Genomic DNA, 9,513 nt, shown 5'->3' on the forward strand with positions numbered 1-9,513 from the left:
GAGTAAGTCATTGAAAACCCATAGTTTATGATTCAGCAATGCAATTTTGCCAGAAGTCTGGTGGAAATTATTTTGAAAAGTTACAAAATATTGGGACTTTTGGCATTTTCATGGCAGTTTCTCCTAACTCTTCATAATGAGTTGAACTTGGGTAAGATGGGGGCACGGCATGGGAATGACACCACAGCTCGTCTATTTCATGATGAGGGGTTTCGTTCCGTACTCAATACATCTTACACTATTCATTAATTGGTGTAAGATTTCTGGCGTAGCACATGGAGGTACCCACCACTCATCAAAGTTCCATATTCATGATGTGGAGTGAATGTATTCATGAATCAGGAGCTTCTGACTCCATCATGAAGACTGGCAAGAAAATTGCCAGTATTGATGAATCGGGGACTCAGTCTCCATGAAAGAGGATGCCGTCGGTAAGAAAAAAAGTGAATGAGCTGAGCTCTAATTCCAGATATTCCCCATTTACAAGAGTAGTGCTGTTTGTGGCAAAACATTAAGGGCAAACGTTTTTACTAAATGTGGTAAAAGCATTAATGAATCAGCCAAAATTGATATTATATTTTTTCGACAGGTTTTGATGCCAACAATCTCATATCTGAGAGGACAGCCCAAATAAAACTCATCCATTCTTGTGTTTTCCTCAAGATATTTTCTTCCAACAGTATCCAGTAGCCAGACTCTGATTCCTGCTGTCTGTCGTCTGGGCAGCATGAATTGATTGATAAGTTCTCTTTAGGGACGATCCATATTAGTGCATTAAACGTCGTTGTGTTGTCCGTATGAAAAACTGATAGCATACGAGCAACACAAGAACCAAAGCAAGCCAATGTGGTAGTTGAGATGATCGTTTTTACACACAGACTAATGGTTTGTGTGTAATAAATTTCAGCATGCACTGATTTGATCTGTATTCAGAAATCGGACTTGCCCATTATAAGTCAATGGGTGCCTAAAAAATGGATCATATACAGGTTACCATCTGTATGTTATGCATTTTTCACGGATGCGTTACAATATAGGAAACTATTTGGCCTTTATTAATTATATTGTTCACGTAAAAACTGTATGCCATATGCGTGTATGTACAAAGCAGACATAAGCATGGCGCACAGATGTATAAACAGGTCATTCAGCTGCATTATGGGCATGTAAAATGGTCATACGGAACACAATATAGGTACAAAAATGTCATTTTTGTTCCAGGCGGAAAATGGATGAGTTACATTTGTACGTGTGAACACGGCTTTAAATGGACTGAGCTAGAGGTGTTTGACAGATAATATATTGATCACCTTTAATATTTTATTGGGATAGCGATTTGGACGCTACTTATATAAAGTCAAATAACACTGTCACAACAATTTACCGTACTTAGGTTCTTTTCCTAGACTTAATAAGTAAGAGAAAAAAAAAAACAAGTTGAAAGCACAGTAGCTAGAAGTACTCATGATAATGGGGTACCGGGGTTTTACCGATGTAGCAAGTGGGGGTTTCCAAATTGGTTTTAAAAGCTTTCAATTGATCATTTTATTATATTTATACCGTCTGGGATATTTTCTAAGCCAAACATGACAGTTCAGCTTTTGTCCAGTGCCATGAAGCTCTACATCTCCTTAACCTGAATGCGTTATTCTGGAGAGCCTCTTCTCATCTCCACATGACCGCAGCTAAAGCCTGTTCCTACCATGAGTACCAATCCTCCACTGTTAATTTCGAGCTTGCCTCCATTTAAACCACCTCTGTGGCCCTTCGTGAGCCCATTCTAGGGCAAACGTGGAGACATTGTAGTTGAAGGTCCATGCTCACAGGACTGTTTATTGGTTTACTATATATTATTTCCATTGGTTATGAATGTGCTCCACCCTGTTCTAATGTTTTTACCAACTTTGTGAAATTGTGTGAAAAGTATGTAAAATCTATGGGATGATAAAGAAATGTATAGCTCAGGTATGTGAATCTTATAATAAATCTATGATCATATTTGCTGCATTTTTTATTTATTTAAGGGTGGGTTCAGAAGACGTTATCCAAAGTTTTCCCAATTAAGCATGGTATTTTTACTGTCAGTGCTTTAACAGAAGCTTGCTAATTCAGGTCTATCTTTTACTGAATGCCCCATTTTTCTGATGTTCGCTTTTGTCATACATGTCTCCCCTACTCTTCAAGTTATTTTCATCTCTGTGTTGCTGTAATTTCGCTTCACTCTATTCAGAGTGGGTCCACACTCCCAAGATCCTATCCCATTATATAGTAGTGTAATAATAAGATAGCAAATACCTCCAATTCAAAATTTAGTATAGTTCTCCTGATATAGCCAAGACTCTTACCTCATATGCAGGGCATTGCAGCTGAGGTATCCTGATGGGAATACCACTGTTTTAATCCCTTCAGCTGGCTCAGTCCACTGGCCGGATGTGGCCTGGGGGCTGCACTTTGCCCAGGTCTGTATTAGAGAATAGTTGTCTGATGTAAACACTGTTGGCGGCCAATCTCATGTCTTGGCCCACCACGTGCAGATTTTGTGCAGTGAAAGAGGGTTCCATAATGTCCAATATGACCACTCCTTCATCCTGCGGAAGATAAACCTCAGATATGTCTGTGTCTGGGGGCAGCTTATACAATGACAAACAAAAGGGTAACAAGGTTTTGAACTTTTAACTTTCGAGCTCCATATCTCACAATCGACTACAGTTTTGATCATGAGACTATATTCATTTTATAGACCATCATCTTGGCTATCTCATACATAAATTGGACTTGCAACTATTCATCATATGATTAGTTATGCAGATTCTTGTCACTGCATTGTCAAGTTTAGCTCCAGGTGTTTGAAAAAAAAATTCTTCAGGTATAGTATACTACAAAATACCACTTGTTCTCATATTCTCAAATAACTCTGTATTTCATTAGGTTTATTCACAAGCTTAAGATCACTTCTTTGAATCAAGGAGCAACCAAGAAGAAGATACCCAAGAAAAGAGATACAGTATCATCCAGCTCATCGATAGTGGTCACTCGGCCAAGAAAATTGCCAAACTGCATCATGTGAATATGCCATGACAGTTGGAAAAATATGAAATGAAGTCCATCCATTTAAAAGTCAAGAGGTGGACGTCCAGGCAAAATATTGAGTCAGCAAGTCGGCTCATTACAAGGTCTATCAGTTCTGGTACGACAAACACTGCAGTAGAGGTGGCTTGTGAGCTTCATAAATGTTAGATCTCAAAGGTCCATGCAAACACCCTGCGACACATGTTACACAAGTCTGGAATGGTGGCCCAAAAAGAGGTGAAAAAGCCTAGACTTATATCATTATAAGAAGTGTTGGCTCTAGTTTGCAAAGAAGTACGAAAAGTGGACAGTGGAAGATTGGAGACGGGATTTGGAGCGATGAGACGAAAGTCAATAGACTAGGCTCTGATGGGTGCAAATGGGTCTGGAAGAAACAAGGGGAAGACGGACTAATTAAAAGATCTGTCAGGTTTGGTGGAGTAAGCCTGATGATATGGGGTTGTTTCACAGCCAAAAGCATTGGATACTTGACTAGGATCAATGGTGATCTCAATGCTGAGATATATGTGAGTATCCTAGAAGATGAGTTACTTCGTACATGCGAGTACTATGGGTATGAAAAGGATGATATAGTGTTCGAGCAGGAGAATGACCCAAATTATATATCAAATTTGGTGAAGAAAGGGTTCAATGACAATCAAGTAGAGGTGCTAGATTGGCCCCCACTGTCCCCAGACCTGAACCCATTCAAACAATTGAGGGCAGAGTTGAATAAATAGCTGTATACATACCCAAGTGAGTTGACCAGTATGCATTAACATTGAGAACGTGTAGTAGAGACCTGGGATCAGGTTTTGGTCAAAATTTGCTTGAATCTGATCCAGAGTATGCCCAGAAAGATTCAGGCAGTGTTGAAAAACAAAGGAAGATTTACAAAATGCTAACAAAATAAGAAAAATTAAAATTTAGATTTTTTTTTTAAGAGCAAAACAGTAACAATACAGTGACATTACAAAAATCTCCATAACTAATCAAATGCTAATAAGAAGCAAGTCAAACTTATGTATGAGATAGCCAAGATGATTGTCTATAAAATTAAGGTAGTCTCACTTTCGAAGCTGTAGGGGATGGTTAGATATGGAACCTGAAAGTAAAAAATTCAAAACATTGTTACCCTTTTGATTCTCAGTGTAACTCTATCATCATTGAAATGAGTAGGCACTCTACCTGCTTTATGGTAAAATCACCCAAAATAGCTGTATGAAACATGCAATATTTCAGTGGTGCTTAAAAGCTTGGGAACCTTTCAGAAGTTTTCATATTTCTGCGTAATTTTACCCTAAAACTATATTGGATTTTCTCATGTCCTAAAGTCCTAACAATAATGAATAGAACCAAATCAAACAAACAAGAAAAAATAATTAGACTTAATTTTTTAAGTGAGAATAATGATCAAATATCATATTTCTGTAAGTGGCAAAAGTACAGTTAGGTCCAGAAATATTTGGACAGTGACACAAGTTTTGTTATTTTAGCTGTTTACAAAAACATGTTCAGAAATACAATTATATATATAATATGGGCTGAAAGTGCACACTCCCAGCTGCAATATGAGAGTTTTCACATCCAAATCGGAGAAAGGGTTTAGGAATCATAGCTCTGTAATGCATAGCCTCCTCTTTTTCAAGGGACCAAAAGTAATTGGACAAGGGACTCTAAGGGCTGCAATTAACTCTGAAGGCGTCTCCCTCGTTAACCTGTAATCAATGAAGTAGTTAAAAGGTCTGGGGTTGATTACAGGTGTGTGGTTTTGCATTTGGAAGCTGTTGCTGTGACCAGACAACATGCGGTCTAAGGAACTCTCAATTGAGGTGAAGCAGAACATCCTGAGGCTGAAAAAAAAAGAAAAAATCCATCAGAGAGATAGCAGACATGCTTGGAGTAGCAAAATCAACAGTCGGGTACATTCTGAGAAAAAAGGAATTGACTGGTGAGCTTGGGAACTCAAAAAGGCCTGGGCGTCCACGGATGACAACAGTGGTGGATGATCGCCGCATAATTTCTTTGGTGAAGAAGAACCCGTTCACAACATCAACTGAAGTCCAGAACACTCTCAGTGAAGTAGGTGTATCTGTCTCTAAGTCAACAGTAAAGAGAAGACTCCATGAAAGTAAATACAAAGGGTTCACATCTAGATGCAAACCATTCATCAATTCCAAAAATAGACAGGCCAGAGTTAAATTTGCTGAAAAACACCTCATGAAGCCAGCTCAGTTCTGGAAAAGTATTCTATGGATAGATGAGACCAAGATCAACCTGTACCAGAATGATGGGAAGAAAAAAGTTTGGAGAAGAAAGGGAACGGCACATGATCCAAGGCACACCACATCCTCTGTAAAACATGGTGGAGGCAAAGTGATGGCATGGGCATGCATGGCTTTCAATGGCACTGGGTCACTTGTGTTTATTGATGACATAACAGCAGACAAGAGTAGCCGGATTAATTCTGAAGTGTACCGGGATATACTTTCAGCCCAGATTCAGCCAAATGCCGCAAAGTTGATTGGACGGCGCTTCATAGTACAGATGGACAATGACCCCAAGCATACAGCCAAAGCTACCCAGGAGTTCATGAGTGCAAAAAAGTGGAACATTCTGCAATGGCCAAGTCAATCACCAGATCTTAACCCAATTGAGCATGCATTTCACTTGCTCAAATCCAGACTTAAGACAGAAAGACCCACAAACAAGCAAGACCTGAAGGCTGCGGCTGTAAAGGCCTGGCAAATCATTAAGAAGGAGGAAACCCAGCGTTTGGTGATGTCCATGGGTTCCAGACTTAAGGCAGTGATTGCCTCCAAAGGATTCTCAACAAAATATTGAAAGTAAAAATTTTTTTTTTGGGTTTGGTTTATTTGTCCAATTACTTTTGACCTCCTAAAATGTGGAGTGTTTGTAAAGAAATGTGTACAATTCCTACAATTTCTATCAGATATTTTTGTTCAAACCTTCAAATTAAACGTTACAATCTGCACTTGAATTCTGTTGTAGAGGTTTCATTTCAAATCCAATGTGGTGGCATGCAGAGCCCAAGTCGCGAAAATTGTGTCACTGTCCAAATATTTCTGGACCTAACTGTATGTGACCCTTTGCTTTCAGTATCTAGTGTGACTTCCTTATGAAACAAAAACTGTGTTTCAATGTTTCCAAGTGGTCGTTAAAGGGTCAATATTGACTTTTTGGATTCCTACTTCCTTGGCTCTAGAGTTCACGTCTTCTTTCTCTCTGAAGAGGCAATTTGCATATTTAATTTACCAGAGGAGCATAAGAGTACATAGAAATCACCGGGGCCCATAACAAGAATTCCAATTGCCCCCTCCCAAAAAAAAGAGAATATATATGTTACAGTTGAAACCAGTAATTTACATACACTATAAAGACACATCTGCATGTTTTTCTCACTATCTACCATGAAATCAGCATAAACCTTTCCCATTTAGGTCAATTAGGAACAAAATTATTTATATTTGCCAAATGCCAGAATAATGAGAGAGAAAATGTTTTAAGGCATTTTTATTACTTTCTGCAAAGTCAAAAGTTTACATAATTTCATTAGTATTTGGTAGCATTGCCCTTAAACTGTATGACTTGAGTCAAAGGATTTGATATCCTTCCACAAGCTGCTCACAGTAGTTGGTAGGAATTTGGGCCCATTCCTCCTGATACAACTGGTGTAACTGAGCCATGTTTGTAGGTCGCCTTGCTCACACCTGTCTTTTCAAGTTTGCCCATAAATGTTTAATAGGATTGGGATCAGGGCTTTGTGATGGCCACTCCAAAATATTAATTTGTTATCCTTAAGCCACTTTGTAACAAGTTTGGCAGTATGCTTCGAGTCATTGTCTATTTGGAAGACCCATTTCCGCACAACCTTTAAGTTCCTAGCTGATGTCCTTTCCTCATGATGCCATCTATTTTGTAAGTGCACCAATCCTTTCTGCAGCAAAACAACCCCACAACATGATGCTGCCACAACCGTGCTTAACAGTTGGGATGGGGTTTTTAGGCTTCAAAGCCATGTTTGTAGGTCGCCTTGCTCGCACCTGTCTTTTCAAGTTTGCCCATAAATGTTTAATAGGATTGAGATCAGGGCTTTGTGATGGCCGCTCCAAATTATTGACTTTGTTATCATTAAGCCACTTTGTAACACGTTTGGCAGTTATGCTTCGGAGAATTGTCAATTTGGAAGACCCATTTCCGCCCAAGCTTTAAGTTCCTGGCTGATGTCTTGAGATGTTGCTTCATTATTGCCACATAATGTTCTTTCCTCATAATGCCATCTATTTTGTGAAGTGCACCAGTCCCTACTGCAGCAAAACAACCCCACAACATGATGCTGTCACCCCCGTGTTTCATAGTTGGGATGGTGTTCTTAGACTTCAAAGCATCTCCGTTTTTCCTCCAAACATAACATTGGTCATTATGGCCAAAGAGTTCAGTTGTAGTTTTGTCAGACCACAGGACATGTCCCCCAAAATGAAGGTCTTTGCAGAGTGGCCTATCAGCTCATGTTGATACAGTACTCATTTCACTGTGGATAGTGACACAATTTTACCAGCTTCTGCCAGCATCTTCACAAGGTCTTTTGCGTTTGTTCTTGGGTTAATATACACATGTCTAACTAAAACATGTTCATCTCTGGTATACAGAACCCATCTCCTTCCTGAGAGGTATGATGGCTGGACATTCCCAACTTGGACAAACCATCCAAACACGTCAAGCTGTAGCTTTATTATAGTGGACCCTTATGAATAAATGTCCTATCTCTTCATGTGCCAAACCAGCCTCATCTGAATGGGGAGTGAAAAGTGAACCAGGCACTTCCCGCAATTAAAACCTTGTACGGGAAAGGTGGATGGACGAGGATGTTGAGACCTGGTATCGTCATGTGTACTACAACCAAGAAAAAATATATACCCACACACCTTTGACGAGTTAGGACAATAGTGTTTAGGTACCATCCATATTAAAGGTACACCTTCAGATGGTTTTAGGCTTTTGCACTCTTTGATCAAAAATCGCTAAGTGCCTTACGTTTTCAAAGTTTACAGGAATATTAAAGTTCATGTATTAATTAATTGCAGTGTGCTGCCACACCATGTATTTATGTGACTCTAAATGGCATGTGACAGCAAGCATACAAAACGCATACTCGTGGTTATGTGGTAAATCCTGGAACCAGCAGAGCTCAACTATATAAAGTATGTCACAAAAGTGAGTACACCCCTCATATTTTTGTAAATGTTTTATATCTTTTCATGGGGCAACACTGAAGATCTGACACTTTGATACAATGTAAAGTAGTCAGTGTACAGCTTTTATAACAGTGGAAATTTGGAGTGCCCTCTAAATCAGTGTTATCCAACTCCTGTCCTCAAGGCCCACAAACAATGCATGTTTTCAGCATTTCTTTAATATTGCAAAGGTGTTAGAATTATCACCTGTGCAGAGGATTAAATTAACACCTGTGCATTGCTAAGGAAATCCTGAAAACATGCACTATTGGTGGGCCTGGAGGACTGGAGTTTGGGAACACTGCTCTAAATATCTCAGTATACAGACATTAATGTCTAAACCGCTGGCAACAAAAGTGAGTACACCCCTAAGTGAAAAAGGCAAATTTGTGCCCAAATAGCCATTTTCCCTCCCTGGTGTCATATGACTCAGTGTTATAAGGTCTCAGGTGTGAATGGGGAGCAGGTGTGAATGGGGAGCAGGTGTGTTAGATTTGGTGTTATCCCTCACACACTCTCTTATACTGCTTATAGGAAGTTCAACATGACACGTCATGGCAAAGAATTCTTAGAGGATCTGAAAAAGAATTGTTGCTCTACATCAAGATGGCCTAAGCTATAAGAAGATTAACACCACCCTGAGACTGAGCTACAGCACTGTGGTTAAGACCATACAGCGGTTTAACATGACAGGTTCCACTCAGAACAGCTCTTGCCATGGTCGACCAAGCACGCTGAGTGCATGTGCTCAGCGTTGCATACGAGGGGCTGCTGATCAGTCTTTGACTTTGTGATCTTTTTTGTTTTTATGGTAACGAATGTTAAATCACATGAAAGCCTTATGTGTCTAATATATGTTTTCAAAATTTTGTGTTTGTTGCTTATGGCAATAGTGTTTTATACACGCAGGAAAACAAAATGGCAAAATCTAACGCGATATTCACAGTAACTGAGAGCAGAGGAGTGATAAAAATCTTGTTTCTGCAAGGAAAGTCCACAAAGGATATTCATGGTGATATGTTGCAGACATTGGGGGGATCAATGCCCTTCATATTCCACAGTTAAGAACTGGGTTGCCAAATTTAAAACGAGCCACTTCAGCACCAATGATGAGGAACGTCCTGGACGATCGAGAGTGGCTGTTATTCTGGAGAATGTTGATGCTGTGCACAACCTCTTACTGGAGAAT

The sequence above is a fragment of the Anomaloglossus baeobatrachus genome, chromosome 1, assembly GCF_048569485.1.
Source record: "Anomaloglossus baeobatrachus isolate aAnoBae1 chromosome 1, aAnoBae1.hap1, whole genome shotgun sequence".
Taxonomy (NCBI): Eukaryota; Metazoa; Chordata; class Amphibia; order Anura; family Aromobatidae; genus Anomaloglossus; species Anomaloglossus baeobatrachus.